This window comes from Bidens hawaiensis, unplaced genomic scaffold (assembly GCF_021521415.1).
Source record: "Bidens hawaiensis isolate Kalapana, Puna unplaced genomic scaffold, B.hawaiensis_p1.1 tig00024458_1, whole genome shotgun sequence".
Taxonomy (NCBI): domain Eukaryota; kingdom Viridiplantae; phylum Streptophyta; class Magnoliopsida; order Asterales; family Asteraceae; genus Bidens; species Bidens hawaiensis.
In genome coordinates, this window is record NW_027493862.1 from 129,062 (window position 1) to 139,807 (window position 10,746).

The 10,746-nt window shown below is 33.7% G+C and overlaps 1 long non-coding RNA gene across 1 annotated transcript; it reads right to left on the reverse strand.

The window, feature by feature from the left end:
* Positions 1-481: 481 nt before the first annotated feature.
* LOC143569335 (uncharacterized) lies at positions 482-2,011 on the reverse strand. Its single transcript, XR_013141721.1, has 3 exons — positions 1,686-2,011; positions 1,545-1,598; positions 482-833 (listed from the first exon to the last, which is right to left on the reverse strand). It is a non-coding gene; the product is annotated as an uncharacterized LOC143569335 (long non-coding RNA).
* Between the last annotated feature and the right edge of the window lie 8,735 nt (positions 2,012-10,746).

Consider the following 10,746-nt stretch of genomic DNA (forward strand, 5'->3'; position numbering starts at 1 on the left):
GTTAAAAAGGGAAACACCAATAAATCAAAAACTGGCACAACTTCACATCTCATAATAAAGAAAGAGAGGTAGAAAAGACATTTATTGGCAACTTTATAATCAAACATTTTGGAGCTTTGCAAGTATCTCCTACTTTAACAAAGGTAGTTCATGCAATTTTTTTTGTAATTTTGTGTTGATTTGAAAGGCTCGTAAAATTTTAGTGTTAAAACGTCGCTTATTTGGTTTAAAAATAGATCAAAGCCCCCATATTAAGAGTTGGATAACTGGTTTGCTTTTAATCTTAGCTCTTTATTTATGTAACCATGGGTATGTTATAAGTTTCTTACCGAAAGTTTGATACGCTTTAATATATTATATGTTTTACCATCGATATTAAACGAGAGAGAGATAGAGATAGATACATTAATTGTTATATTTTTTTATGAAATTACAAATTTAATTAAACAACTAGCAAGACGTTAAAAACAAAACAAAAACAATAAAATCAGAAAGAGAAACCAAATCAGTCCTTCCATAACATTATTAGGACATATGCTAGCACATGTTGAAGTTCCTCACACAGTGTCACACATTTATTGGTCCACTTTCACTTTTAACCAAATGGACATTAAAGCTAAAAGACTATCAATATCAACACAAGAAAAAAATCTAGGGGCATTTTGGACCTCCTTCCTTTGTCTTCCAGTTGTTGTAACAAGGGCAAACTTGTTTATTCCCATAATACCCCGGTGGTACACAAAGACACTTGGCACAACATTTCTGACAGAAAAGCATGCATGGTTTGTGGTACTGTGTCTTGCTGCATCTCCTTATGCATTGCCCGGGGCATTCTAGTCAATAACCACAAAAATATCAGTGTAATTACCATACTACCCTTGACCAAGTAATCTGTTAGTCAACAACTGGACAGTAATAAAGCTGAAATGTCACAGATATTTTGACCATAAAATAATGTGTGAATCTACTCATGCCAATTGACTATAATTTTCACTTATAATTAATTCTCAAAACAACTCTAGACACATAACATTAATATTTATCCGTCAACACGGCACGTATAGATACGCAACTAGTGTATGAAAAGTGGAACTGATATGAGTCGTATAAGTCTATATGACTCGTATAAGTGACGGTAATCCAGGGTCAGAGTTTAGAGGTAGTGTTTAAACTACAGATGAGCATTTGATACCGAGTATCAGTACAGTACTGGTACACATACCGGTACTAGTATTTTCAGTATGGTATTCAATAACCACTTTTTCAAAAATTTGGTATAGGTATTTTGATACGCTGGTACGGCATCAATATCATCCCTAGTTCAAATTCCTCATTCTAACACACGATTGTTTTAATAAAAAAAAATTATCTGAATATCATGACATAACCGGTGCTGGTGCTGCAGTGGAATTTAAATTTTTTTTAACAACCACAATTTTATTCGTTAAAGAGTAGTGGTTATATCATAATCAAAGGCAAACAGATAATAAGTTGCGTCGTTAGCCTTTTTTGAAAATAGTAAAACCAAGTCGTTTAAAACTTACGAGAGCTTTTCAAACTTCCAGGACCATAACCATGGTGATGTCCTCCTCCTTTAGCTAAAACCTATAAACAAAAACACAAATGTAATGTTAATAAACAAATGCAACACAATGTAGTGTGTGTGTGTGTACAATGTGGCAAACTAACCATGGTGACAGCTAGCAGAGCCAAGAGCAAAATAGTGATGAACTTAGCCATGGGTGTAAGAAAAATGGTTTGGTTGGAGAATGCATGTGGGATATTTATAAAGAAACAATGTCTTTATTGTTGGGTAACTGTTACTAGACAGAATGTTGGTCCACATTTGGATCATATAAATTCATGGTTAAGAAACATATATAGGGTAAAATGATAGTTACTACTAACTACTAAGTCAAATTATTTATTATTATAGCATATTTTTTATAGATAAAGGATACACTAAAATAATTTTTTCGTACAAAAGAGTATGAGTGAAAAACGACCCTTGAGTTCACTTAAAAAACGGTGGCATGGTTGTAATAGGGAAAAAAAATTATAGGTTGTGTTATTATGTGTCTTCATGCGTAATAAGTTTTCTTTATACGTAATTATTTATTTTGTGCATAATTTAGATTTCATATTTATAATAACGTCACTATGTGAATTGATGTACAATTTAAAGACTTCAAACTGTAAGAATTATTATACGTAATCTTGACCCTACATCTTTTATATCGATTTAAATGACCATTCATCATTTTAACTTTTTTTTCATACTCATTTTCTTATGTGACGCGCATAAACCTTTTAGACTATTCCTATTATAAAACTTTAGCGTCATTAATTAGCTCTTAGATTTTTTATTCAAATAAATAAAACCATGTTCGTCGTTTCATCTACCATCAAATTACGCATTTGTAACCATCATCAATATCGGTGATGTTTTAAAAAGTTTTTGTTACCGGGAGCGAACATGGATCATGTGAAAAATAAGAATTACTTATATAATTAAGTATTATTTAATTTATTCCTAATTAATTTTATTAATTAACTCAATTCTATAACTCAAAAGCGGTCCAACTCGCCGCATTGACCCAAGGACGGCGAAATTAAGTCCAAGAGGAATGGTTAATAGGTCAACGCGTAACAAACTATAATAGTTTTAAATCAAGCGGTTAAAATGTGGATCATTATGATCCAATGTGTGGTTTAAGATTTATTTGTAGATCCACAAACTCAATTTAGTTAGTAATTTCATTGACCCTATCAGCCTATCTTCTCTGGTTCTATATTTATATTTTCTTTACTAATTATAGATTTTATTGTTTCAACATAATAACGTATCAAGAAACTTAATCCTAGGATTTTTTTTTTAGATCAATAAAATTGAAGTTCTCTTGGCCTTGTGGTTTGCGCCCATGCATGTGTAAATAAAGAACAAGATTTGTGGGGCACTGACTTTAACAAACAAATAACTTAAGTCACAATTATGTTGATAGTTTATAATTTAGGAATAGGCACGAAATAAGAAAAAATTAATTACATAATGACCTTACAATTTTAAAACAATTAGAGTTTTAACTAAAAGATCCACGGTTAGCCTTCTGGTCTAATAACATGAGAGCGATGGTTAAGACTTGAGATCTTATAGTCTCATGTTCGAAATCATATTTAATAGGTTTACCATAGTGATGGTTTTTCTCTTTAATGATGTTCCTGTATGAGTCTGACTTGGAGTCTGAAGAATCAAAACCAATATGAACGATTGAAATCTCGTCATACTCAATCGAGTATTAATGTAATTCCAAAGGTTGTTTAAAAACTAGAAGGTCCGGCATGTTTATTTCAATTTTGATTATTATAATACAGAATAATTCTTCTTAAACTACACATAAACAACCAAATTTATGTCGAGGGTTGATAAAGACATGTCATGGCGTAATCATAAATATAGCCATTCGTTATTCTAGATGAATAATGGGCGTGGGTTTATTTAATTTTTTTAATGGAACTTTGTTCTAGAAACATTTTTCAATCAATTATTATATACCTATATGCAATGAAATTGGTTGTTCTAAAAAAATATACCTATATACCATCTACATGATTTATCTTGGATAGAACTACTAAGAGCTTTTAAGGTTAATGAAATGTCTTAAAGTTTTCCTTTGAACTACAAGATAATTTTGTTGTTCCATTGTCATCTCGAAGGCTATTGATATCAAAATCCGCATGACTAGTCCTTGATCGTGATAATGACGTAGGGGAGAATGCAGAATCGTCTTCAATCAATGAACTTCTACGGACCTTCGCAATTTACGATCTTTAGTGTAGTCAAAGTCATAGGTGAGAAGTTCTTTATGTGATTATGATATGAAATGTTATTTTTAAATAAGTTTCTTTTGATTTCCTAGGACTTGAACCCATAACTTTTAGATATTTAAAAGACTTTGTCTCTGTTACTTGACCACCAGCACCAAGACTTTATGACATGATACTAAGTGTGAGCTTATGGGATGTGGCCATGAAAGTAAATTATGTAGAGAGATGGGTTGTTTTGAAAAAGTGAATGCCCATTCTCATATTGAGATAAGTGTATTTATGGTTTGGTTACTTTGTAATAAGTTGCCTTTAACACTATGTATGACAAATTGACAAGTGTCTATATATTGTTAACTTAATTGGTCTTCCAAGAGTGCATAGCCCACCGATCCAACACTTTGTCTACGGACTACGGGTTTGTTTTATACTTTTATTGGTATTTATTGTTATGCTGCTAACATGTATTAAATGCTTGATGTGCTACCTATGATATGTGGTATGGTTTCAACATGTCCGAATAGGTAGATAATTTTCAGCTTTAGAGCTCATTTTTTTCCATTTTGTTTTTTGTGGCTATATATGTAATAGATTCGGTATCTATATATTCGTCTAAGGATATATTTTTCAATACAATAGTTAAATGGCAGGTCGGTTTTTAGTTAATGTCGTCATGATGTTATTATACTTCGGTAGGCTGGTGTCATCCATGTTATCTGGCTTACGCGGTAACTTCATTTGTGTTTGCACGGAGGTTTGGAGTTGGTGTACTTCGAATATATTGGTAGTCTGAGTGTGTTTAATGTCTCCTTATTTTAGTTCACTCTAGTTTAATTGATCAAACAAAACTATCCTACTAGTTTAAATTTTAATCATTGTTATCCCGAGTCTCGACAGCATGTTGTTTAGTGTTTATAGTTTTTACAGTTGTTTCAATTTTATATTGATGATTCAGGAACAACTTCCCTACAACTGAGAAATCCAATATCCAAACAACATAATTAAACTAAACCTAAGACAAAATATAAACCTAATGCATCCAAATTTATTAGACCACTAGTGATAGTTTAGGGTTACAAGGGTGGTGTGCATATAATGAGCAATTGAGCACCAAATATCAATATCACAAAACATCGTGGTCTAATATGTTTGAAGTTATCAAATGGTTTGATTTCTTTTTTAATATGAAATTAACTAATTGATAAGCCGGCTCGTGTTGTAACTTGTGTACCAATCACGGTATGACAAATGAGTCAAACTTAAACTTAATCGGCCATGGGCTTGACTCGACCGGTTAAACCCCTAGAGTTTGATATTTTGCAACTTTATAACCTTCTCTTTCACTTCGAAAATCATTATTGCCAATACAATGTAGCAACTAGCTACCAATATTGCATGTTTAATTGTTTAGTATCTTAATGGGCCTTTTGGGCCAATCAATACACACAAGATGTGGTTTATAAGAGTTTCATGGGCTAGGGCATGCAAACTAGCATTAAAATTTGGGTACGTCAGAATTATTAGAGGTCCCATTGCCTTGCATCCAATTAGAATTGAACCTACGAATTCATTTTTTACATAAAAAAAGTTTTTAGAAAAAGGTTTATACCTTATAGGCTATTAGAAATTATGATCGATTTTCAACTTAGAACGCCAACATTACCTTAGTATACATTTAATTTCATTTAAAACCATCAAAAACGATTTTATAATAAAAGAATAACAAAAAAAGCTATCAACGGGTATATATGTGGGCCCACGGCCCTTCGGCCAAGATTTACCAACAGCTGATTTATCAACAACTGGTTAACAAGAAAAATCTTAGATAAGAATTTGGTCGGTGTTTTATTCGACATAAACTTGTTCCTTGTCATCGTATTTCACCATAAGATGTTAGTTGACATATTAAGGTTTTTTTTGGAGGTTTAGTTAAAACAAAAAATGTAAACGTTTATTTTGAGATGATTAATTTGTTTTTATTAAATTCCTCTTATAAAATCCATGAACATAAGTATAACTCTGTTGTTTTATAATCAATTTTAGGTTGATCTAGTAGCTCGAAGTATGGACTGTCAACATGGCCAATGGGTCATGGATGAGTGCTCGTTTTTACTTTTTACTTTTTACTTTTTACTTTATATAGATTTGACTATTTTTTAGAAAACTGAGGTATATAAAGAAGTAAATGGTAAAAGTAAAAGCATGTAAACTAAATATCATATGATAAAAAGGCACGCGGTGATGACATCACCAGTCACCTTGCCCTGTCCCTGTAACATTCTCCAATAATGATATATCTCAACATTTTCTTTCCAACATATCATTTTACTGTTTTAGGTAAAAAGTAAAAGTTTATTCATAGTTTCATTCCATGTTGTAAAAGTAGGTCTACAAGGCCGAGTGCTCTCCGAGTACTCGCTACAAGGTATGGTGCCGAGGGGAGTTTCTTTAACTCCGCCTAGTTACTAAAAATTGTTCAAAGGTGGTCAACATTAGTCAGAATCACATCTAGTCGGTTAACTTGGGTCTATTTTCACTTAAAAAATACAACATAATTCGTATTTCTATAATATTAAAGAACGAATTAGAATAATTTAGTGTTTAAAAATGTATTTTTTTTATTTATATTGAGATTCACTTATTTTATTGTGACTATTAGTAAACTTATGATATTTGAAATATATATATTACCTAAAAATTAATTTTCTTTATATTTATCATGTCCGAGTACTCTCCGAGTACTCCCCGAGTACTCCGAGTACTCCCTCCAAGGCAGTCGGCCGCCTAGGGACCGCCTAACGACATTTGCAACATTGGTTTCATCTAATCAAAATATCTTGTAATGAGTACAAAATGCTTTGTTTTAAGCTAACGTTAATAATTTCAAAGTATCTTAATTAAGTGCTTTAGGCAAAAGGTGCCACAATAACACTTTTACGAAAGTATTGCGAAACTAGTCTTTGGCCGATGTAAATTTTATCAACAATCGTCACAACTGCAAACGCCATATAATATGTCAAATATGGCTTGCTATACTGAAGAAACACCAGTCGAACCCCGACAGATTACGAATAACCTGAGGGTTAGATAGACGTTTCCCACGAGGGGTTAATTCCGGCAAGATGGTTCTTCCGATAACCTGCAAAACAGACACCGTGAGCTCGTCACTAAGAAAGGGGGGGTTCCTCCTTGTGACCACCCTCCGGCGTGAGAATCAGTCTATATTACTCTTTGAATATAAAAGTATATTAAGAATACTAGAGCAGTTATCAGGTAAATTATACAAGATATTAGATGATGAAATGATAATACCATTTGATGTCTTTTATAGCCGAATGTGGGTTTCCAAGGAGGTTTAGCCGGCCTAGTACTCTGCCAACTGTGGCCTACACACGTGCTCTGCTGGTAATTGGTGGATAGGCAGCGGCTGATAGTGACCAGGCGTGCTGTTCACTTTTCCTTTTCCACCAACTACAGGCTAGGCACGTGGTATGGCAGGAGTTGGTGAGTAGGCGGCGGCTATTGGTCACAGTGCTGTGGCGTGCTGTCTGCCATGCTGCTGTCAGTGAGCTGTCGTATCCTTGGTCAGATCTTTTGTCCATACCTCGTCAGGTATCACACAAAAGATCCTCCATTATTATACGGACTGGCTCATTTAGGCGGGAGTTTTCCCCCTCCCGCCTTTATGCGGGAATGTTCCCGACTTTGCTCATTCCTTCTTCAGGTGACTACTGAATTATTACGAGTTTGAGCCTTATGCGTGTAGCCATGCTGCGCGGGTGGCCAGTCCCTAATGGCGGGTATCCGCACCTGCGGGAACAGGCGGATACTTGGAAACCATAGGGAGGCATTTCCTGCGGGACCAGCTTGCGTACCGCATGTGAGGTCGTCACAACTCTGAGCGTGGTGGGTCCTGCGGGTTTGGTAGGTCGCGGCGCAGACGTCCCTATGGTGAAGTCTGCGGGTTCAACTGCGCAGACGTCCGTTTAAGGAGTCTTGCGTGTTCAACTGCGCAGACGTCTCCTTTTAAGGGAGTCTTGCGGGTCCTAACCACCTCTGCTGGGACCTACCTCTTCATTAAGTGCTTTAGGCAAAAGGTGCCACAATAACACTTTTACGAAAGTATTGCGAAACTAGTCTTTGGCCGATGTAAATTTTATCAACAATCGTCACAACTGCAAACGCCATATAATATGTCAAATATGGCTTGCTATACATTTGTGATTTGCCAATCATTAGTTTATTTTTAAAGAAGGCAACGTAAACGTTTCATATTTCAGGGTCACCCTAGACAAAAATTTTCTAAAAGATATATTTCTATAGGTTAAGTACGACACACACTTGTTCCCACTGTAGGACACCTAAAGCAACATTAGTGTTGGATATGGCAAAAGGTCAAAACTTGCTTGAAATATCATGGATATCATTTGTATGTGAAATCTTTGAATTATATTTCAAAGAGTTTCAAGTATTATTAATTTTACATATTATATTTATATTTCTTGTTTTTTATTTTTTATTTTTAAAATCTCTAAGTTAAGTTTTACAGTTAGCTTGGTGTAGTTTCACTAATCAAAAAGTAAATCCTTTTTAATGGCGTTTGGAGCCGACAAATATGCCCAATATCCAAGTTAATCTTCTGAAGACGGGTTTCTTTTGAAGTTGGAGTCTCCAGGCCGAACTCATCTAAGAACACTATGAAGGAGAAAACCTTTCATTCTAAAAGAAATTCAATGAGTCAAGTTTCAAAACTAAAACCTTAGTTAATAATTACCTTAGTATACATTTAATTCCATTAGCTTCATCTAGGGCTGTCAATTCCTGACACGACCCGAAACCCGACACGAAAAAATATAGGTTTTGGGTCGGCTGACACGACCCGTTTTCTTAAATAGGTCAACCCGAACCCGACCCGTAAAAATATGGTCAAACCGAACCCGACCCGTCAAAAAGTGGGTTGACCTTTTAACCCGTTTAAAAAACTTTAATAAAGTTAATATTTTGATTTTAGAGATAATAAGTATTAAATTTTAAAGTTAAATAATATGATGTATAATTTTTTATACATTATTAACTTTTAAAAATTAAACTAATTACTTATTAAATATTTTTATCCACTCTTCACTTCCAGTATTTATATTCTATTAGTCATAACCGTCTATTCTTTTATTATTTCCATTAGTTTATTCTTATGCTAAGCAAACTATGTGAACCTAAGTTTGTTAAATGGAAATGAGAGATAAATACACAAAAACAATTAGATCTATCACAAAGTTATTAAAATGTTTTATATGAATAAGAGTAATTGATTATATAGGTTATTAATAAGCCACTAGATATTAATCATATTCGTAAATGAACGTAAAATGGGTTGACCCGAAATACAACCCGAACACGACACGAATAAATATATGGGTTGGGTTAGCGTTGAAGAATCTCAACACGCCAACCCGCCAACCCGGAACCTATTAACCCGATAACCCGCCAACCCGACACGATTGACACCCCTAGCTTCATCCATATTAACCACTAAATCACATTTGTAATAGCCTATAAGAAAGAAAGAAAAAAACAATAACTAACAAACAATTAATTAATTAATAATTTATTAGCTTCTAACATAAGTAAGTAAAATAAAACATTAGCTTCATCCATACTAACAACTAAATCACATTTGTAACGTTACTAAATAGATCTATTGTTGTGACATTTGATTCTTTGAAACAATAAAACCAATACCATCACCCGAAGAATTGTTATCATACATTAATACTAATGTTGCTAGTGACATCTGTCTTGGCTTTGTTGTTATGCATTCAAACCTTAAAACACATTTTTATCAACACCAATTTCGTTGCAAAACACAATAATAATATCTTCATTACCGTTTCCCATCTTCCTCTCAACTCTTTCCGCAAATAGGACAAAGCTGCCCCTCACCTGAGGTGCACGCTAATGGGTTTAACTACCAGAGTTAATGTGACATTCGTCAATTTCGGGTCTCGTTTGTATTCGTTTTTGTATTCGTTTATCATGTAAACCGACCAATTTTGTAAACCAAAGCTTAAGATATAATCAAAATGATGGATTTTATGTTACAATATTGTTTTACACTTGTTGGGTCTTGAAAACATTCTTTTTGTTCCTTAAAACTCCTTAAAATGACTTAAACCAAACTTTGGGGACTATTATTGCCATTTACCAAAAACTTGTTTGACCATTTCAACCATCACATGCATCTTTACCCTATTTGTATGAACCATACTCTTACCATTATAAAAGCAAGGCTCCATACACAATTTTGGTTGTTCATCTTCTCCAAAATCTCTCTCAAATCCAAGTATTTATCTTCAACATTTTGTTATTTTGATTTCTTAAGGTCAAGTAACTATAGTCTTTCATTTTAACTTGTTCATCTAATATTACTAACACTTGAATATGGTGGTACAACATATATATAATACACACCCCTTGTTTCCTTTATTTGTTACTTCACCGACTCCGGTTGATTAAGTTTCGAATGTCATAAGGCAAGGCTTCATGGAGGACTTCGTTTTCTTGATATATGTTTACACACACATAACTTATTATACATATCACTTATGACTAACTTCTAACCCTTTTTAGTTTGTTCATCTTATTTACATGTTCCATGGTGTGGGTTTGTATAAGACTAACCTCGGTTTAACCGAAACTAGTCCAAACCGGAAACCGAACTTTTGTTTACTAGTTTTGTTAAAATAGTTGTTTAAACATGTTTATTGCTAGATTTGAGTTTCAAAAATCATTTTTACAAGTTCTTTGATATTAAGCATATGGAATCCATCTATGAACTCGTTGGGAGATGGAAACCGAACTAACCCGAAACTTTTGCTTAAAAGACTTGTAGTTAACTTTTTTGTTGTAAAATTTAAGTTTTCTTCA